The sequence below is a fragment of the Boleophthalmus pectinirostris genome, unplaced genomic scaffold (genome assembly GCF_026225935.1).
Source record: "Boleophthalmus pectinirostris isolate CB_2022bp ecotype Guang Dong unplaced genomic scaffold, ASM2622593v1 HiC_scaffold_14, whole genome shotgun sequence".
Taxonomy (NCBI): domain Eukaryota; kingdom Metazoa; phylum Chordata; class Actinopteri; order Gobiiformes; family Gobiidae; genus Boleophthalmus; species Boleophthalmus pectinirostris.
The window spans coordinates 10,044,149-10,068,150 of NW_026571047.1; positions in this window are offsets into that span (position 1 = coordinate 10,044,149).

A 24,002-nucleotide genomic window follows, 5' to 3' on the forward strand; every position below is an offset into this window, starting at 1 on the left:
AAACGTTATGAGAAAAATAAATGGCAAGCTAGCTAGGCCATTAAAGGTCCTATATTACACAAAATTGTGATCTTTACGCCATGTTAGAATTGTTACCTCAAAAACATACCTGGAGTTGTGTTTTGTTTCTTTCATAGTTTGAGTGAACGTTTAATTAGTCTGTCTACATTTCCAAAGCGCAAAATGCTTTGTTCCACCTTGTGATGGTCATGTAGTGGTAGTTTTTAGTTCAGTAAAATATCCAGACCTTAAATTATCCACATGTTTCTAGTGAAGGTGCATGGAGCTTAAAAACGCAGTGGAGCACTTCCTGTATTACCACATGACATCACAAGGTGGAAGTGTGGAGTGTTTTGTTTTCAGTTTGAGAGAAGAACTCAACATAAATAAGCAGGATGTGTGTTAAACATGTGAATGAAACAAAACACAACTCCAGGTGTGTTTTTAATGACAAAACAACATTATAACAGATCAAATATCGTAATATGGGTCCTTTAAACTACTATGAACATACTCATTTTGGTCTATGAATGTAAAACAAGACCATGCTCTAGTCTAGTTTGGAGCAGAACTTACACGTTTTAAGGAGGTTGTAAATGTGCAGATTATTCATGGACCTATAATAAGGTCTTACTATACCTGCATTAGATTATGAGCACTTTGAAAATATGTGGTGATTGGGAGAACCACCAGCCTGGAACCACCTACTCCATAATTTGTACTGGCCGGTCACAACAAAGACTCGTATGACGTAGCCACATTCGTATACACACCAAACTACTCACTGTATGACATGTTTAGGATGTTGCTAGGCTAGCCACATTGCAATAGTGTGCTCTTACTTAATGTCATGTAAAAGTCCAGTCTAACTAAAGCTCGTATAATATTAACTTTATGTCTTTTAATAGTCTAGATTGCATCCAGTGACAGGTAGACAGATCTATAAAAAAAACATCCCACAAGATCAGCTCAGTAGTCTCTTTCCATTGTAAAATTAACATGCTTTTTTATGATTTTATGCCAAAATATACAATACTATACAAGAAAATGAGTTTCAGTTGAGGTAGCATTTCTTTTACTGGGCCTTAAAGGTTCTAAATTGCACTTGTTATAATGTTGTTTACTCGTCAAAAACATATCCAGAGTTGTGTGTTGTTTCATTCACATATGTAATCCCGCATTATTAGTCTGTCTACATCTCCAAAGCTCAAAATGCTTTGTTCCACCTTCTTGTGTTACCACATGTACCATGTTGACAGGTCTATAAAAACACCTCACAAGTGTGAAAATTGTGAAATTAGCCACATTTTTTTATTTTATTTACTATCTTAATGCCAAAAGCTAGCTATTATACAAGAAAATGAGTTTCAATTGAGGCAGCATTTGTTTTACTGGGCCTTATTAAACTCAAAACGCCAATTATTCAAAGACTCTATTTGGGACTCTATTAACTGTTCCATTGCTGCTTACAGTCAAAACCTCCACCCACTCAGCCCGCCTAAAACACAACAAAAGCAGGAGACGTGATTGAGGTGTAACCCATGAAGTAATGTGGTCAGTAGTCCCATGCTGACCGGCACGCCAGGAAGTAGGACCTTATCAACAGGAAGAGAAACATCCTCACCCCCTCCTCAAAGGTTTGTAATGTGCATGTGTTATCTTACATGTTTGGGTCGACACACAGCTCCAAAATGAACACCAGAGTGATACCACAAGTGAGTGAGCACCTGCCTGTGTCCCTGTCATCTGTCTCATAGCAGCCTTATGTGCACACACAGAGAGAGAGAGAGAGAGAGAGAGAGAGGCATTCACACGTAGGCAGGAGGAGGAAGTGCACCCAATCACGCCCTTCCTCAGCTAACATGAACTAAGTGCTAACACATGTTCGTTTTTTGTTTTTGAAAAGAAATAACCACCAGTGTACACAAAGATTGATAGATTGCTTAAAGGTCCTATATTACACGAAATTGACTCTTGTGAGCTTTATGCCATGTTATAACCCTGTTACCTCATCAAAAGCACACCCGGAGTTGTGTTTTTTTTCATTCCCACATGTTTGAGTAATCCTTTATTATTAGTCTTCTACATCTCCAATGCTTAAAATACTCCAAATACTCCTTGTGATGTAATGAAGCTGTAGTTTTCTTGTTAACAGCTACCTTTTGTTCAGTCAAGGCTAAAATTATCCAAAAGATTTTAGTGAAGGTGTTTGTGAATGGAGTTTGAAAACATGGTGGAGCACTTGTTTTATGTTTTTTGTTTGAGAGAAAAACTCAGCCTAAATCTGCAGAGTTTGTGTGTTAAACTTGTATATGTGAATGAAACAAAACACAATTCAAGGTATGTTTTTGATAAGGAAACAAGTGTTATTGCTAAAATATGAATTGCTACTGTCAGTCGTCTCGCATCTCCAGAGATCTGAATGGTAACTTGGCCTGTTTATCTCCATGGAGGCCATACTGCAGAATATCCCTAGCAATAGCAATGACAAGCAATAGCATCTCCATGGGGACAAGCAGGTAGCAGATCTCCACCAGAAAAGTTACATAGTGAATGCATTTATGAGTGCTGAGTGTAGGTCTGTCCAAATATAAAGTCTTGAAAGTACTTTTTGATCCTGCACATAACTACTAGCTACTACTACTACTTCTGCTACTACTACAAAGTGATCCACACATGTCTGTTGTAGCCAGTTCAACCAATTGTCTTCCATATCATAAATGCATTTCCTCTCCTCTCGTTCCTCACGGTTACATGCTGTAATCCACTCCTTCCCCTTCTTCACCGCAGCAGCAGAATCATCAGCCTCTTCAGTGTCTCTGTCTTACTTCTTTGACAAGGCCCTCACTGGTCTCATAGTTAAGGCGGATGTCCCAGAGTACTGTAAAAACAGGCAGCCTCCTCTAAACTGAATCTGAAGTTGTAATCTATTTATTTATCTGTTTTATTACCTTGTCTTGCATAAAACCTAAAAAACAGAACTACTGCTGCCTACTAGTATTTATCTAGTACCAGTGTTTTGGTTTAATGATTTTCTCAGTGCCAGCAGTACCCAAACCTTTTCATTTGAACCTGTAGTGGTACTTTTAAGAGTACCCAACCCTGCCTGCTTGTTCAGATTTTGAAGTAAAAATAACCTTCTGTTCAAGGATTTTCAAAGTACTACCACAAAAGAAGGAGAGATGCTTTATTGATCCCAAGGGAAATTCAAGGAAAAAAGCCACCTTAGTCATTGTGCTTTGTACCTGGCAACTTTCCCTATCTGTGTCTGTGCTTTGTTTTGACATTGCAAGTCTTTTTTTGGCCCCACAGCTAACGAATGTTGTGTTATGTATGCTGAGGTGAAATGTCCTCTCTACAAATGCAGTTGTATACACAGTTTGTATCGGAGAGGGCATCTGAGGATTAGAGTGTTTGTGCATTCCATCTCAGTCTCTGTTGCGTCGGATATTAAGCCAGTATTTGGTCTGTGCTGTGTCTCTGTGTGGTTCGCTCTCTTTTGTTTAACACATTTGTCAGCGTTCGTGCATCTGGAAGATGTTTACAATTCCAAGCTGCAATGCTACCTGAACTATTAATACATGCTTGTTTGGAATATTGTCACTTTCGCCTTAAGCTCAAGGACCTGGTTTGCTTCTTTGGTTTGTTGTCTGCTAAGATGTATTTATGGAGTTTGTATGTTCTCCCCATAACTCCCTCCATTTACTTCAGTATATCATATCAGCCTGCACAATGAAGTAATCCTACTGCTACCTACTCCTGACCATGACCCTGGCTCTGGAGATCAGGAGGTCCCTGCTCACATTTGCCCAGAGGTAGTGGTTAAACATACAGCATGTAACTTTCTGGAGGTGGTATCTGCATGATTCAATGGAAACAGAAAGTCAAAAGTATACTTCAGAAACATTTGCCATGGAGATAGATTCAGGTGTTTTTGCCATACTGTTGTTGTAGACAAAGGAATATAATTTCCATGAAAACAAGCATGAAGAGGCAGCTCCTTCAGGCTTTGAGTCAGATTTTTGGAGATGCAAGCCATTTTTTTAGTAAGGAGGTTTTTTGCTTTTTCAGTACAATGAAGACTGTATAATAATAGACTGTGTAAAGAAGTGGACTAAGCGAGTGTGACGTTACCCATAGCGTTCAGCGCCACTGAAATGAAGCTTGCAGTGGTAGTGGTTACAAGAGCGAATGTGGAGGCAGGCTCTATATTAGGAATAGGATTTTATTGATGGACAAAATAGAGAAATAAAAACACCAGGATCGCTTAGAGCTGGTTAATACGAGCATTTTAAGAACAAAATGACGAGGCTCACTACAGCAGTTGCAGAGACAGGGACGACAATGTAACTCAATGAGAGCCAGGGACAGTCTGAGCCGGAAGAGCCACGTGAACTTCTGATTTTGAACGCAGAGGTTAGTGCATGAGCTATGTCCATTTATATATACAGTCTATGCAATAAACACAATCAAAATAAAAAAATAAACAAACAAACATACATTTATTTTAGTCTATAATTTAGCTACAAAGTTACATACCGTGACTTTAAGTGTATATTTTTACCTTTAAAGTTTGTCAGTGCTATTTGTTTGCCTTTTTTTCTACATTTCCTTTGTAAAAGTATGTGCAGGTGTGAAAAAGCAGAAAGAAACCAGATTACTCAGACTTTTGCTGCCAAGTGAATAATCTGACAACTCCTGAAATCAGATAACAAACAGATATTTTGTACATGTAAACGTGGCCACTGTGACACTCTCGTTTACTTGGGCAGTTGTTCACACATTAGCAGATTCCTTTGTGCCAGCGCAGCTACTATCTATCACCTGATATGTTATCCAGCACTTCAGCACTCCTGTCTCCTGCCAGCCTTTTCCCCAGTGACATAAGGCCATGTACCTGATTTTATTCTATGAGAAAAATGTGTGTTGCCCCTGTACAGATATATTGTATAAGCACCTCTGGAAGTCAAAATAAGTTCACTGTGTAGTGTCTGCATCTAATTATAAAGTGCTTTGTCATTCATTAGGAAGTGCACTGTTAGCATACTTCGCTCTGGCCTCTGAAAGATGTGAAATGTCATTATAAACTTATCACTGTGTATAATTAGGATCCTCTGAATACAAAAGGTAAATAAGGAATAACTTTTTTAAATGAGCTATTTTAAGACGGTAAAAATCAGGTACAATGCATTTAAAATGACGAGACAAACAATGCCAATGATGCATTCACTCCACTTTAGTGTTGTCACAATAAAAAATGTCAAAGTCACTTTCGATACTACTGAATAGATTCAATATTATAATGATTTCCACCATTACATTGTAGTATTTTCTTTTATATTACCATGTGGTCTTACTGTATATCTGTGTAATCTTGTACTTGTTCTGATACAGCTCAAGATCATTCTAACTCTATACAGGAAAGCTTAATTTTTGTGCTGTGAATGTGACTTTTTTAGTATCTGTACTTGCTCAAATGTGTATGTAGTTTTGATACTAGTCTACGTATTGATTAGTATCTTATTTTTGATACTTTTGACAACACTACTTTCCTTATTGTGCTCATCTTCTAGTATATACGACTTCACTCCATCACAACACAAACCATGCATTTTTGGATGCTGTTCAGAGCCTGGCCCCTTAAGGGAGTCTAGATTACAAATTTGGAGCTTTTTCACAATCTTCTCCCTCTGTTTTTCATTCTTTTTGGGCTACACCGCTCCTTGGCCCCCGCCAAGTCTCTCACGCGCCGTACATCTCTCCCAAGTTGTTTTCAGCCCAAATTTCGCCCTGACGCCTTTACATTTGACCTTACGCTCCCAACAATTCCACAATATGAGTCTGTAAATTCCCTTCATGCTTATTAAATGTTGATATTTCCTGTCTATTAACGCACTAGGAGTGAACCCAACACCGCGCTCATAACTCTTAAGCAGTTCACGTCCCCAAGAGAAAAACAAAGGCAAGCAAAACATTCCAAATTTGGCCCTTACTTATCGCGGATTTGTTTGGGAAAGTCTATTTTGGAGTAATGACCCAGAGTAGTAGACAGGGTTCTGATAACAGTGAAGCATGTTGGTTGTATACATGTCATGGGGTATTCATTACGGTAAATGAGGGGAAAAAGCGATTTATAGGCATGCTCCGAAATGTATCCATCATAATTATTTTCTTTGTAGATTGCTAATGAGAATTCTCAGGGCAAAAAAGTTGAAAACAATGAAAACAATGGAAAGAATAATAGGCAAGATTGCTTATGGAATGGATAGTTGATTTATTTGGCTTATTAATGAAAAATGAGTGATGTGGTTGTAGAAGTATCGATGTTGTCACAAAATGAAAATTTAAAGTGCTTATGGCAGGTTAAAACACAGTAAAGATCATTATATTTAAGATTTTTGCAAACACATTCACATATTTTCCCAATTTGGTCATTTTTAAGGTTTAAAATGTTACTTTCTGGATGGAAATCATGACATCATACTAGGGAATTTCATTAACTGATACCTAAGAAAACTTCTCTAATGTAAACAGAAATTATTATTTGACAAATTCAAATATAAGAGAACACATTAATTTTGTTTCTAGTAATGTTAAAAGTACTTAAAAATTTTGTTTCTTGTGTGTAAATTGTCAAACTTTTGGATAGAATTCTCCCTAGTGTGATGTGATCAGTGTTTTAGAATTCCCTATTTCCTGTCATTTGGAACATATTTTTCAGCTTTTCTTCACAATTGCTTCTTGATTGGTGTTAAACTATAATTTATATTTACAATTGGTATAATTTCAGAAATTAGAGAATCATCAAAATTTATCATGCACACTTTAAACTTCCAATCCAACTTTATTTGTATAGCACATCTTATAAACAAGACAGTTTCCAAAGTGCTTCACATATCAGTGTAAATCATTTCACTTTAAAAAGTCAGCAGAATTGTGTTCCAAATAAAAGGAACTAGTAGAATCAATAGATAAAAGAAGGATAATAAAACCAATGAACAAAAATAATAAAAAACAATAAATAAAAGCAGTACTAAAAAAAATATATATAGATAAAAACAATAAATAATGAAACATGATTTCTATACTAAGGGAAAGGCTTGATAAGATATACCATATAGAATGCAATTGTCAACACAGAATAATAGTACTTTCTTTAAAGAGACAGTAGGTAACTTTCTGGAGGTGGCAGGTCAAAGGAACAACATTTCCATGGAAACAAGCAGTCAAAGGCCTTCCTCAAGTTTGTGGAGATGCGAGCCCACTTAGAGCAAGAGCACATGTTTTTCATCATTTCCCTAAGAAGTTACATACCGTGGCTTTAATATGACTATATGTCTTCTTGTTTTAGTTAATTCAGAAACAATATGGGAGAGGTTCAGCTAGTCAAATTGATGTGATTTTTTTCAAATGAGTATCTAGTTGTGATACCAGTTTTTTATATATAAATAATCTACTCACTGTTCAAAAGAAGAAATTAATGAAATGAAAATGAATAAATAAAGGAGACAAAGGAAAAAAGCAAATCACAAAATGAACAATTATATGAAATGTGAATATAATGTGTGATATTTGGGGTGATTTAACTTGATACACACAAAATAAAGTACACATATTTCATCTGGAACACTTTATTGACATAAGGCATATTTCAGCCTAACCAAATCCATTAGCAACCCCACTCTCTAAGTCTCCACAAACCACAGGCAATATTAGCATTTCAGAAGCACCAGTATTAAGTATCAACACATTCCTCAATAGAAGATCCTCACGGCTCTTTTGGTCCGACTTGAAAATCAAAATTACAGACTTGGTGAAAGAAAAAAGCTAATTAGTGAGTCAATGTTGGTAATCAATATTAATTTTCTTATTTTCTTATTAATGTAATATTTACTTGTTGTAATCTGTTTACAGATTCAAATACTTGCGAAACTGTCTGGAAAATTAAGTTAATCAGTGTAAAGGAAAAGAATAAATAAAGGACACAAAGGAAAAAGTTATAAGACATGTGAATAGAATTGTCCACTCACAAAATTAAAGGAGACATAAAAAAAAAAAAAAAAAGACTTTCATGACCTTTTAACCATGTCGTAACAGTGTTCTCAAATCATTTGTGTACCCATTTGAGTAGAGTTGTATTTTGATGGATTCATGTAAGTTTGCGTAATATCTATTGTTTCAGCACTTGGGACATGAGTGCTCTGAAAATGTGTTTTCACCTTCCCCCTATCTCCACTCGCTTACATATATCAACAACAACAACACAAAATCTAGACTCTTTGTCATACATCTAAGCTTGAAAAATGTTGTGTACCTATTTCCCAATAACAGAAAACATATAAATCTGCTGCTTTCTTGGGTGAAATGCTTTAAAAAATCTGGAAGTCAGTGGTTCCATTTCTATTACCAAGAGTTTTAAAACTATTTTTCTGTTTGCAATAAACAAAATGTAAAATAATGATCTACTGTATGTATGTAGGCCAATAGTTTATTGATGAGCACTAGACAAAAAACATAATATATCATCTTTAAAGGTTGGATGTTCAATCTCTGCTCCCACCAACGCAAACAGCCATTGTGTCCTTGGACAAGACACCTCTCTCACCCCACCCCCTGTGATGATTGAGTATAAAGCATTTTCCATCTGCATCTTTGTTGACAGTCTTTTCTGTTCGTTGTAACCACTCACCCCGAGTTCCTTTTAAATAGACTGCGAGCAGGCTGTGACCCGGGCAGGTTCATTTGGTGTAACAGCGTACCAGATGTGGCTGTGTACTTCTGTGCCACGCCATATGTCATCTGCGAGATCTGCTTCTTTTCAGACACGTCCAAAAATTCAAATATAAAGTCAGATTTGCACGTCAACACCACAAATCATTCTAGGGAACTATAACTTTATGTGCTGGTTTTGGATTATTACACTGTATTAAATAATCACAAGCTTCAAGGGTTTGAGTAATTGCTGCAAACAACAAATTACTGTTGATTACTGTTGATACTTTGCAACTGCAGTCATCAACATTCCCTGGGGGTGTGATGCTAACTGTAAGCACTGCTCTATTTGAGGTTCTGTTACTAAAATTAGACTTAATCTGAGCTGTATTTTAGCACAACAGGTAAGATGACTTGTGTTGGTAAACAAGTCCTTCTCAGATAACGTAACATTAGTCAATGGTTTTTCGGTTTGTCGCTCTCTTTTTATTCAAAATCAAACTCCTAAACAGGACTATGAACGCTCGTATTGCTCACAGGCTGTAGAAAGATGTCTATTTTAAAGCACCCATATTACAATTTTCTGATCATGTTCCCTCCTCACAAATATACCCAGGGTTATGTTTAATACACAGACAAGTCCCGCATATTTTTCGACAAACAGACAACGATATGTTCCACCAACAGAGAATAATACAGGAAGTGCTCCACTGTGTTTTTAAACTCCATACACCTTCACTAGAATCATCTGGATGATTTCAGACCTGGAATTTCCAATCTCTATTTAGCTAAATGTAAAAGTAGCTATTAACTTGAAAACTACCACTTCCTGACATGGTTCATCACAAGAATTTTGAGCTTTAGAGATGTAGACAGACTAATAATAAAGGATTACTCAAATGTGTGAATGAAACAAAACCCAACTGCAGGTCTGTTTTTGACGAGGTAACATCATTCTAACATGGCTTAAAGTTCACAAGAGTCAGTTTGCGTAACATAGGACTTTTAAGAGTCTGGACAGTCCTTTGCTGTTGGTCACATGTGAGCTTTTGTGGAGCAGAAGGCTGAGTTTGACCCGGGCCTCTTGAGTAGGTGCGCAGTGATGAGGGACATGCACCCTGCTTGTTAACCACTCACTATGATTTACTTTCTCAACAGCCAGACCCTAAACAATTTGTCCCTGATTTGTTTGAAGAGAGAAGAGTCAGCTGTGATCTCAGTTTGAAGTCATGTACTCAGCAAATCTGGAGGTGAGGGGTTAACTGGAATGCTACTAGGGATGTAACTGAATAATAATAATAATAACAGAAGAAAAAATTGTGATACTATATTGCCACAAGTGTCAGAATAATATCGTGGACTGTCACAATATATTGAATTACAAGTTTCTTTTGCTTATATTCATTGTTACGATGCATGAGCTAAAAAAACAGAGGGAAATACATATACTATGATCCTTTGCTCTGTTTTAGTGAAGGATACATGAAGAAATAACTTATTAAGCACTTTACTGGTACTGGATTATGACAGTACCAACGTCTTGTCAAGGAATTTTAATAGGTAGTAGTAGCATACTGACAATTTGTTTAGCCTCCACAAAATATTGCAATAAATATCGTACAGTGAGATGCATATCATGAGCATATTGTACAGAGAAATATGGATATCATTACATACCAAAATGCTACATAAATGTGGTATCTAATATGGTAACTGTAAAAAATATTATTTCTTAGTTTTCTTTGCTTTGTACTTCGTTGTATGACCTCTCATTTTGTTGATTATGGTCCATTTGTGTGCGTGTTATGCCTGAAGCCCTCCCCACAGTGCCTTTCACTTATACAGGCTTCAGTTTAGTAAACAGTGAAGTAATATATAATTTGTCCTTGTTATGCTATTTTATTTAACCATTATTTTACCAGTCATAACACTGAGAAAAATTTTTTAAATGATGGACAAGCAAAATTACGTAATCAAGACGTTTTGTACTTACATTTTCTAACAGCCTGTTATTTCTAGGCTATCTCTGTGTGAGTGATTGCTAGAATAACCGCCATTTCAATTATGATAAAAATACTTGGGATTATTATTTTTTCCATAGTCAAGCAGTCCTGTTTGGTCCATAAGCTTTCCATAGCTATTTCCACATAGGTATATTTACATTATTGACCAATCCGATCTGCACTGATACATTTGTGGAATGCATCATGTTGAAACAGAAAATCTGATTGGCAATCACGATGGCACACAGAGTTTGTTTACTCTCTTAAAGGTCCTATATTTTGCAAAATTGGCTCTTGTGAGCTTTAAACCATGTTATAATGTTGTTACCTCATCATTCATCCTCATTCATTTCATGCACACATGTCTCACTAACCCTGAATTATTAGACACAATGCTCTGTCCCACATTGAGCTGTAGTTTTCAAGTTAACGTCTACCATTTACCTTTAGTTTAGCAAAGATTTGAACTTCCAGGGCTGAAATTATCCAGATGATTTTAGAGAAGGTGGAGTTTGAGAGAAGAACACAGCCTAAATACACAGGGTTTGTGTGTTCAACAAGAAACAAAACACAACATAACATAGATCAGAAAATAGAGTAATATGGGCCATTGAAAGCATTACTGATAACTTTTACTTAGTGGTGAACATTCAACACAACATCTTGCCCTTTGAAATCATTATACTACAACAGAAAACTTTGTAGGCGGTGAGAAAAACAAACTGCATGAACATTTCACATTTACGTGGTCGCCGTGGTTACATTTGACAGGAAATGGCTTTCACCTACAGCCCATGAAAATATTTCCTAGTGTGTTTCTCCACCAAATTATCAAAATGGCCTCCGCTGAATCCACCAGCTGCGAACTCACTCACCAACCTACACATTTACAGCTAATCAAATACACCCTCTAGAAAATTACACTTAATAGCTTTCCAAAAATCGTATTACTTTTAAGAGACTTGTGCCACTACTTAACCCAATAAACACATAGATTAATCCATTACAAAACCTGTTAAAATAGCCTATATAATTCCCTCTATAAATCTTTTAAGGTATTCCATATGGTTATGTTGTTAGTTTTGGACTCGGAGTCAGACGACGCTCCTGCCAGTACATTGCATTTGAAAGCGCAAATTTAAGCAGAATCTAGCCTTTATTAACTTTAAATTATCGTGCAAACTTAAAGTATGTTTTTGTATGCTCACAGTGAGACATGCACGTGCAGGGGCTAGGAGAAGTCCCATTTGGTGCCACCAGACTGGTTCAAATTAGACCTGCGTAGCCTTGGCGATAATTTGACTCCTAAAATAACAGCGGCTACTGTGTTTTTCAGGAGACGGGACCTGAGGAAAAAATCGCCAGGGAAATCCACAGGTGCTGTCTTATACCGGCTTGAATTATGCTTTCACGAGGTATGCCATTGGAAAAGTGAAATCCCAAATGTCTTGCTTTCCTCCAGGTTGCTTCCTGATTGGACGCCGGTGTTCCTTGTGGGTGTCAGCAGCTAGTGTGCACGCCGGTGGAAAGGCTAGCGTGAGTGTGTGCATGTCTGCCAGGTAATCCTCTGATTGCACTGATTAGTCACCGTGGTTACTGTAAAAATACAAATGTGTACTGTAAATATGTCATGCATTGTTGTCATGAAGGATACTTGGAGTAGTTAGAATATAATTACAGCAGTAGCTCTCAAATGTGAAAATAGTCATTAAAAGTGCAATGTGTAATTTTTCTGGTGGAGAATCTATCGCCTGCTTCTCTCCATGGAAATATTGCCAGGAATGTTCTGCAATATTCCGCATTACACTTATTTATCTCTATGAAGTCATCAGCTGACACCACAGGACCAAATTACATGTCAGATCTTTGGTGAGGCGAGCCCACTCACAGTAAGAATGCACGTTTTTAAGTAAATAAAAGCCCATGTTATTGAATTGAGAGACAAAATTTCTAAAGTGTGATATAAAAGTATATATGTAATTTTTCAAGCTACCTGCTTGTTTCCATGACGATCTTATTGCTCTGCCTAGATTGTTCCGCTGTTGACATTAAAATATCCATCTTGCATTACTTTAATTACAGGTGGTTTAGTGCTTTAAAATACCTTGTAAAACATGCATTCTTAGTGTGAGAACTGACTAGTAATTTGGCCTGGTGTCGTCACTTGCTTGTCCTCAACGAGATAAAAAGGTTTGTTATCTTGGCCTATGTCATTAGAGGTATAATACTCCCTACAATGGAAGCATAGTCAGACTGGACTTGAATGGACAATAATATCACCATTATATCAACTTATTGTTCAGCACATGACAGATGGAACAATAATTTTTGGGCAGTCAGTATCTATCATCGGTACTTTTTTTTGTACTAGAGAACTTTTTTCTTTTAAATTATTATTTTTTTTTTTTACAATACAATTTGAGCTGTAAATGACTGAACGTATAACTTCTATGACTCAATCTAACTACTAAAGTGATTAATTTTGCAATTTATTCATTGTAGCTCATATATTTTGACAATTTAGAATACTTTTTGGGGACTTTTTGGTTTTAGAATGATCATGTCAGCGGCATAAATTAGTTTCAACATTATCGTTTATTAAATATATTTACACCACAATATATGGCACTTCAAAATATTTTTCCGTGACCAGCCTACTGATGGTAAATAAACTTCATACAAAATTATGCATAGCTGGTAATCAGTAAACGAAATGATACAAATCAACAGTAGGCGGAGTAAAGTTGTTGAAATATTAGGGTATGCTTTGTTGCATATTCAAAACTGCAAAATAAAATGCGCTGACATTGAATGGGAAGAAAGTCCAGATTGCAAACCCGCACATCTATTCCCCAGTTGTCCCAGTGGTGGACACATTACATTGACTTACAATAACCACCAGTGTGCCAAACCCCAGTCATGTCCTAGGTTTATGTTATGGCTTCCAGGATTTTGATTCTCACAAAATGGACCCACCCATTTCCAACCACACACATCGGGTTTCTTAGTTCTTCCACCAGAATTACAGTGATTTACGGCACATTAATTTTACCCAAACAAAACCCAATTGGTGACCTCATGAGATCTTGCTTGAAAAACATAACTCTACAAATTTGGCTGCAGTGTTGATTCAAGCTGCTTAGAACGTGAGTTTGAATAATATAAACAGCCACTGAAAAAACATGACACTTTGGGATCTGAAATGCTAAAAATCTCCTCGGAAAGTCCCACAGTTTGTAGCTTTGTTATTGAAATGTCCGTCATTTTATTCTCAGAGGTTCCCAGTTACGTTTACTCGAGTAGATTTCTTTGAGTATTTTCCAGACACCATACTTTTACTACTACAGCAAGTACAACAACTACTACAACCACAGTTACCACTACTTGAGTAATATATTCGACAGTGTAACTGTACTCTTACTTAAGTAAAAGTGAGCAAGTCCACAAATGACAAAAGCTTTATGTTGGCAATATGAAATAATTTGAACATTTGTATTTCTGGCACTACTCTTTCAGATATGATTTAATCTTTTAAATTACCACAAAATGCACAAAATCTGGTATTTTAAGCTTTTCCCCAACAGCATTAACTTAAAAATTATAAACCAGGTGTTCTGTCCAGACATTTACTCTTACAACTGCTTTTACTTAAGTAGTTTCCTTCTACTTGAGTAATAGTATTTTGAAGTATATTTTTACTTGAGTACAATTTTTAGCTACTCTACTCTATTTGTTTTACTCCTCTAACCTTCCTTATTTTACCTCATTCCCTCTAATTAGAGCATTTTGGCATCGATATGACTGGGGTGCGACGTTGATTAGCTTCCTGGCGGGAACGTTGAGTTCTGTAGATTTGAGTAGCTGTGGGTGGAGAGTTTGGGCCGCTGCTGTTTGTTTGCACTGTGTCCATGTTTCCGTGAATTCTGACCCGGCAGGAAGCGTGGAGGGGAGACAGGACAATGGGCTATTGTTAGGACACACTTTATGTTCAGGCAGCACTCAAACAGGAAAAGGCATTACGATGGACGCATGCCTGGACACTCTGGCCAGCTCCAGTCCACTCATAGATCTTATAGAAAGAGGTTACACTGGCCAGAATGCTTAACAAACTGGCTAGCTATAGTAACACGAAAAGAAACAAAGAATAGCATGAAGCCTCGCAAACCAGTGTGTTTTGAGCTAGCCCAGACAAATTGTGATGTCTGGTATGGCATCTATTGAAATTAGACTGGAGAAAGTCTATGAGTTTAGATGCAGGTAACAGTGCCTTAAAATGCCAATCACCTTTTCAATCTGATTTTTTCAAAAGTTGTAACTAAATTGTTCACTGAAGTTTACCATAACACATCTTAGTTCCATCTTTTTAAATGTAACCCTTTAGAATGATCTGAGATGCATCATCAGAGGGACTTCTAGCAAAGCTATCAAAAACTTTCACCACTCACCCATTCACATACATCCATACACGAATGTACACAGACACTGCACTGTGGGCAAGGTGGATACTTGGGGTCTTGCCCAAGGAACCAACAGTTTTAACTGAGGGAGATGGGATCAAACTGTCCTGAGCTTCTGCCATCTGTTTACTACTGGTCACTGTTAAGGACTAAGAGAGTCCTATCTGGATTAAGAAAGCCCTACCTTGGCCCTACCTTGGCTTTCTGGTTCATTTTCAAAGTAGAGATTAGTTTATCCTGTCTGGGCACCTGTAGAAACACTTAAGAGGAAGTCATAGATATTCATCAGATTCATCATCATCCAGGTCTTAATGGCTGTCAGAGATGTCCTACATTAGTATTACGTAAATGAAAGATTTTTCCACAACTGTGGATGAACACGTAAAAGGTATAGGCTTTTGGACACAGCTAATCTGTATAATATTATTGAGTTGTGAGTGTGTATTTACTAGCTAACTTTACACCTAAAATAACTTTTCTCTAACCATATGTTTTTGTCATCATGCACTTGCGTATTGTTCTCCCATCTCTATATTTTAGCTTAAGAACACATATTTTACCATGACCCTGAATACATATCTGCTTCAAGAAAAATAAACTCTCGTTTAACGTGTTTCATTTGCTTCACAGGAACGAGCCAAACATACTGCATCGCCCGCCAACCACACGTCGACGCCTACACTGGTAACGCATGTGTGTATGAAGACCAATGTAACGTCAACCTTCGCCAAGCCATCAACATCTACACAGTCTACAGTACCGCCGTGGAAAAATAAGCAGAGCGAGGAGGCTTCGCTATTGAAACACACATTCCCCATAGAGTTGCGTTTCTTTAAATGTCCATCTCAACCTTGACACCGAGCATTCCTGACCCCTGCCGTGTCACATCTCGGGTCAGGGCAACCAGTCACATGATCTATGGACCCACACAGGCTGTCAGAAGCTACAGAAAGGAACAGCTATTTACAGAGGCGAAGGTATGCGAATCGTGGAGGTGAGATTAACCCGCTCGCATAGAGACATAGGGTTTGTTTGCTCAGTCTGTCCATTCTAATGCATTGATAGAGAAGTGACTGGCCCGTGCGGAATGCTGCTGTGGGACCAGTGTCATGGTTTGAACCACTTCGCCTCCATTCAGTGATTAATTTTGTAGAGCAAACAAGGTCAAGGGTCAATGTGTTTTTCATTTTGTTCAGAGTTTCGCTTTTTAATCCAGGCTTGGGTCATGTTTAAATGTGGTATTACTTTTTTTCTTTCAGGAATCAAACATGTGGGAGTATTCATTGTACTCCATAAATGGGACTGACTCGCATGTTGGCAACACATTTTTTTAAAGTTTCGGTGGTCCAGACTTATTCAATACTTTGGTAGTGCATTCCTTCCATTCAAAGTATTCACCGTGATGAGTTTATAAGTGCTTTTCATAACTTGCAGAGGGGTCCGGTCAAGTGGTAACGGAGGGAAACAGGGGCAGATTTTTTACATTCAAATAGCTCTTATTCAGAAACTAGAGGGACTACTGAAATAAGTAAAGTATCAGAATGTAGGAAAAAGTTAGCACTCCAATAGGGTAAAGTTAAACCTGCAATATTCTTTCAAGTTGTTGACAAAAAATTTAAAAACTCATGTCGGTAACGAAGGGAATGAAATATGCTGCACTTTTTGGGCAATAAATACAAACAGTGATAACTAGCGGTTCTCACTTACATATCCTTAACAAACTGGTTTGAATATTTGCTTAATATAGTTTTCTACCATATGGTACAAGATTAGGTTGAAAAACCTCTTATTTTTTGAGTAATGAGATTTTTTATTAAGAAAGGTCATGGTAACGAAGGGAAAAGTAACGAAGGGAAAATTGTGCAAGCAAGTAGAAGGTGCATGATTTTACATCATTTGTCAGCTTTTTTCTTCCGAATACTTTAATATTACTTCAAAATGAAAGGAAACTATTTCTATAAAATATGTCAGTCCTTCCAAGCTAATTTTTATCATTTTAAATACTTATTTTTTTTTGAAAAATCATGTACCTTCATCAACAGTTCAAAGATCGAATAACACAAGATATGATGAAATACATCAATTTATTTACATGATTTGCAGGTCTTTGAAATTTGGGAAATAATTTTTGTTCCATGTTGCATACACGGGCTGTTTAAAACGTATGTAACTTTAGAACCAAAAATGGTACAGAAATAAGGTAAACAGTTTCATAAACAAGAGTACATATGCTATCTGTTGAATACATTTTTATATCAGATGCATTAACTTGAATTTTTGGCCTTGCTGTATACTTCTGCTTGACCGGGCCCAGAGATGGAGTTTTGCAGTTACACCATGATGTCAGTTAACAGCAACTAGCATGCTAACAGTGGACCAGTATCACCTTCTGGTTCAGAAACTATAAAAAAATGCTTATAATTAGATGCGGACAGCACACAGTCGACACAGAGCTGCTTTTACTACAGGCTTGTATGTACTGATGCAAAAGAAATGTTACTTTATTACATGGAAACAATTGGGTACAGCCCCTTTAATGTCAACCGCTGGTATTTTAGACATTTAAAGGTCCTATATTTAGAAAATAAATTTTGTCTTCTTATTGTATAGCAGGAGTCTCCAACCTCTAGCACAAGAGCTACCAACTGACTCAAATTTGATGAACTAACATTGTAAATGTATCATTTTGATTCCTAACTTTGTGCACTAATAAATGGATAAAGGTTTATGTTTTATAGGTATCTAACTGTTCCCCATCTTATGCTCAATTTCTTGTGACCACTAAAGTAAGGAGCTCTTTGGGATTTTCTTTTTGAAAATGCAACTCACTGGAAGAAAAAAATTGGAGACCCCTGTTGTATAGAAATGTTAGGCTAGAAATGTAAAAAGCTAAATAGCTTATTTACTTGACATGGCGATAGCACTTTCGCCTTGTCAGAGGTGTCAGCTGATTGCTTTGATGTGTCTCTTATCAGCTGTTGTTCCTTAGGCATGTGACAGATCTGGCAGATCTATCAGCCCGACCACGCCTACCGTCTCATGGTGGTCCATGTCACGGACTGGGACAGGCCTTAAATAACAGAAACAGAGGAGCACAAATATAAAAGATCAATATGGTAGGCTATTGAAATCTGGAAGTGGGGTGCACAGACCATCAACAGAGAAAAGGGGGTGTTTACCTTGCTCACACCTGGAATTCACTTCTTCAGAGACCACCATGTGACAGTACGTCTGATAGATCCATCAAACTGACCAGTGATGGGAACATCAGCTGATAAGAGACACGTCACAGCAGTAGGGATTGGCAATTCCAGAGCTGAAATTATACAAATGATTCTAGTGAAGGTGTATAGAGTTTAAAAACACAGTGAAGCACTTCCTGTATTACAACATGACATCACAAAGAGTGTTTTCAGTCTTAGAGAAGAAATATGCAGGGTTTGTGTGTTAAATGTGTAAATGAAACAAAACACAGCTCCAGGTATGATTTGACAAGGATACAGCATTTTAACATACACCTGAAAATAGCGTAGTATGGCCCCTTTAAAGCCAAACACAATTTTAAAGCATAAATTTACAATACAATATTGTTTACAATACCACCAGAGAATAAAGTAGATAACTAGGTGAACAATGTGCAAGTAACAGCTTCCCATGATCATGACAGTTTTATGGCCAAAACCACAAAATACTTGAAATGCCCAAACATGCCCTAAAACAAGAAGTTTTTTTTTAGGCTAATCTAGGACACACTAGTAGCACTGTGACTTATGATGGTACCAGAATGTCTTGGAATAACTGAAACAGAATGGTTTGGGGAAGTCTAGGCACATACACAAGAAACACAAAGATTGATGCATGGGCAATGATACACACACACACACCCCCACATACATACACACACACACACACACTTATATAACTACGTATTTACCGCTAGTGTGTAACTGCATTTTTTAGTTTATCCAATTACTTTTGACTAAAACCCTAAAGTTCCATTATTTCTTTTTAATAGCTTTTCTCTGCTTTCCATTCTTCTCATCCTTTCCTGCTTGGCCTGTCTCCTCGTGGCAGAATTCCCAGCCACCATTGGTACGGCATTCCGAAATCCAAGCCAAAGGGGTTAGAACTGGATAAATGAAAATAAAATTGAGAAAGTGAAATATATAATCACTTCAGTCCACCAGCTTTTTGACCATGTTGTAGAAGTCTTTTCCAGCTTGTTTATAGTTACTCTGGCCACATGATGCCTACACAGTCTACTAAAATACACATTCAAAAGCAGAGCAAATTTTCCCCAAACCAAAGCATTATATCATGAAGCTGAAAAAATGCCGAAAAAGCAGGCAAGACTCCACCTTAAATTTCGTTTCTGTTTGTGACAGATTTGGAGGCCTGTACGAGCTTGTGTGTATAGAGAATATACACAAAGCTAAGTTAGGCAGGTATTTATGACATTGTGGGGACTTAAAAGGACAGTTCAGAATTTTGGACATTGGCTCACTAGGAAATGAGGCCCTGAGTGTTGGAGACGTGTGGAGACACTTTTTTAAATATTCCATCCAGTCCTTGTATTTGCAGAGGTTGCTGGTGCTAGGCTAGTGCATGTCAATGGCCATAGTTAGCCTGCCACTAAAAAGAGTCTTATCCACTCCACAAAAAACCCGAAGCAAAACTATTATTACAGTAGACTGTTGGTGTAAATGTCTGTGTTGACAGAATAATGTTTGAAATAAAACTAACCTTATATCACACGAATTGTCGCATGTTGAGGGACAATTTTCTCATATATCAGTCCGCCGCCACCAAACTTACTATCAGGAAGTACAACTCGCTGCTGCTCAGACATAAATCCTTCATAAGCAACATTGGTTTTACCTCGAAAATTATTCTGTTTACATTTACATCGTTAGTCTAATGTAATAATTGTTTTGCATTCGGGTGTTTTGTGGAGTGGGTAAGACTGTTTTTAGTGGCAGGCTAACTATGGCCATTGACATGCGCTAGCCTAGCACCAGCGACCTCTGCAAATACAAGGATTGTATTTTCTCACTAAGAAATGAAGCCCTATGTCCAAAATTCCAAACTGTCCCTTTAAATGTGTACACACACTCAAAAATCAGGTCCTCATGATGTAAATCCTTTCTTATTAGATCAACAATGTGGTTTTATGTTACGATACAGGAGAAAATAGGTTAAAAGGTGCTCAAACTTTTCAGGTGGAGTGTCCACTACCTGCTTTTCTCAATGGACATGTTAACTTTGCTGTGAATGTTCCACAATATGGCATTCAAATTCAACTGAGAGGAACAGGTGACATTAGCAGACCTAGTTAGATCAGGTCTGTGGAAATGTGACCCCACTCAAAGTAAGAATGCGTGTTTTTCAAGGATTTCATCAAATAAAACACCTGTGATTGAATGAATGCAGGAGTGATAAATGTAATCCATACAAAGCAAATGACGAGTCAGTATTCAAAGCTCCTCTAAGAAAGTTACAAATTGCACCATTAAGGTTTTGTTATGTAAAATTGACGTTTGTGAGCTTTAAGCCATGTTAAAATGTTGTTACCTTCTCAAAAACATATACCTGGAGTGGTGTTTTGTTTCATTCACAAATGTTTAAGTAACTCTTTATTATTAAGCTGTTTACATCTCCAAAGCTCAAAATGCTCTTTTCCACCTTGTGATGTCATGAAGCTGTAGTCTTCGAGGTAACAACTACCTTTTGTTCAGAAGAGATTGGGAATTCCACTGCTGAAATTATCCAAACTGTTATAGTGAAGGTGTATAGAGTTTAAAAACACAGTGGAGCTTTTCTTGTATTACCATTTCAAAGTGGAAATGTCGTGCTAATACTTATTTTCTGTTTCAAAGAAAAATTCTAATCAAAATATGCAAGATTTGTGTGTTAAACAAGTATGAATAAAACAAAACACAACAAGGTATGTTTTTGTTGAGGAAACAACTTTATAACATAGATCATAAAATAGCGTGATATGAGCGCTTTAAGGTTACGATCGGTCACAAGCAAATGAATGCAAGTCAATGCAATGTCCCCAATAAGCGTGGAAACCCAATATGTGTGTGAATATGTGTGTGGCATCTGGGCTGGTAACTGTTGGCAGATGGAGCAGACTGCGGGTATATGAAGAAGGATAAACTTTGACTAAGACAGCAGCGATGCAAGCCACTCGGGGAACAGCAAAGCCACGCACGCACTACTTTCTCTTCAGTTATTCCTTTTGGATTCAGCTACGATAGACTCTGAATTTTAATACAAGAAAGCACAAAAATCCAAACTAAATTCAATATTTTTCATTCAATGCTTTGTCTCTTCACCAATCACCTCTCAAGATGTTCATATGAATGCATTTTTCTCCATTTCAGCAACATCCCTATTTCAACTCCACCACAGCAGTAGAACCATCAACCATCTCGTTCTTTCCCTCCTTCCAAGTATGTACAATTCATTTTATACATCAAAAACATACCTGAAGCTGTGGTTTGTTTCATTCACACATGTTTGAGTAATCCTGCAGTATTAGTCAGTTTACATCTCCAAATCTCTGCTCTGCTCCACCTTGTGATATCGTGTAGTTGTAGTTTTCAAGTTAACAGCTACATTTTACTTTTAGTTCAGCAGAGACTGAGAATTCCAGGGCTGAAATTATCCAAATGATTCTAGTGAAGATGTATGGAGTTTAAAAACACAATAGAGCTTTTCATGTATTACCACATGAGATCACAAGTTGCAATGGAATGTTTTCTGTTTGAAAGAAGAACTCAGCCTAAATATTCAGAATTTGTGTGTTAAACGTGTGAATGAAACAAAACACAACTCCCGTGATTCATTTCAGTGCAGACAATATGAAGAGATATATTTTTTATTTGAATTCTTGAGATTATGATGGTAATAATTCACACCAAAGTCTTGTCAAGGTATTTTAAAAGCAAAAAATTTCCCATCTGCAATTCTATTAGCCTTTCCAAAATATCTTAATAAATATCGTACCGTGAGATGGATATCGTGACGTTATTGTACCGTGAGATTTGGATATTGTTACATCCCTAGAAAATAGCCTAATGTAGACCCTTTAAGACAGTTTTTGTATTGCTCTCTTTATGTACGTATTACTATTTAAATTTTATATGAGAGAACTTCTTTGTCAAATCACAATCAAAGTATTTGACTAAGGGCTGTTAGTTAGTTAGTTAGTTGACTCCATCTCATGTTAGTTATTATGTGAATGTACTACTAATTCATATTTACTTAATTACAGACACACTTGCCTCCTTTATTTATTCAAAACCAGGACAAATGTAGTCACAGTCTCAGGCAGAAAAGATGCTCTGTGCCAGATTTAGCTACAAGCTATTTTCCATCTGCAGTCCTTGGGCAGGTACAAAAGACATCTAACAACATTTCCTCAATAGCAGTGTCTCCTTAAAATAACCACAGTCTAATTCACCATTAAACATTTAAAACAGCCAAACTTCATTAAGACTAGTAAGAGTAGTTTTCATTCAGTGCTGACAAGAACTGTGATACAACCCAACTCTTGAATTTTATGTAAGTCCGTCGTCTATTTTTCAACATTAAAGAGACTGTACCTGTTCTTTCACCTATGCCTCTCCACCACTCTGTCTCATTTCCTACACCCCTCTACGATCTGCATCTAATTAAAGCATTTGTTTGTCTGCGAATCAGGAAGTATGGCTGATTTGCAGTTAGGATGCTAGTTGTTGATGACAAAATTTCACTCTGGCCTTTAAAAGTTGTGAAAAGCAATAATAAACTCAGTGCTGTGAATTATTAGAATGCTAGGAATACCTTAGGAAAGTGAATAATACCTTTGGAACGCTGGAAACCATTTAAAATGATAGTTCTGTTTATCACATTTTTAAGACAGTAAAAATCAGGTACAGCACCTTTCAAATCTATCTTGTCCAAATTGCATGTTAATCTCATCTGTTTTTCATGTATACTTGGCTTTGTCAAACCCAAAGCACGTCTCCAGTCATCTAGCATCTGTTTACCTTTATGAAATGACTGCAATTTATAGGGCTGTGAGCAGATTTGGACAGGGGCTGTTTAGAAAGGGGTTATACATCTCCTAAAACAGTTGTATATTTACAGGCAGCAGCCCCGGGGTCACTGAGGTGGGTTTACAACCTGAAGGCTGCCAGTAAACTGTCTCAATGAGGTTTCGGAGAGCATCAGTCCTACATAATGCTCTATTATTATTTAACAGTGCCAAGTGTCTGCATGGAGCTGAAGTTTCCAGCAGCATAACATGGTTTTCTAAGTGCTCTTAACTGCATCATATAGTGGATTTATGTAAACATGGTGAACAGTCAAAACAGAATTATAAGGAAAAAAGGCCTTAGCCGAAAGCAGAGGCCGATATTTTGTTTGGCCTGACCAGCTGCTTAAAGAATATGCATAAAGCTTTATTTGAACACTTCGACACAGCACTAAATGTAACTACACTGCTCTCCTGCCCAGTTTGTATTGAAATATGGGTGTGGATGACTTTGTTGTAAATTGAAATTACATACTTTGGGGAAAATAATAAAAATTGGCTGTACATATAATATACATACATATACATATAATATATCAGCCTAAAAAAATATCCTTACCTTACTGCCCATCGGTTTATATGGATTCTAAACAATCAGTATCTACTGTGAAAAAAAACATTGATTGCTCTCTAAAGTAGAAAGTCAAGACAGAAAGAGACAACATAACTTGTCAACCCATTCAATTAATTAATTACTTGTTATTTTCAAGGTACATTTTTGACCAACAAACAATATCAATAGTG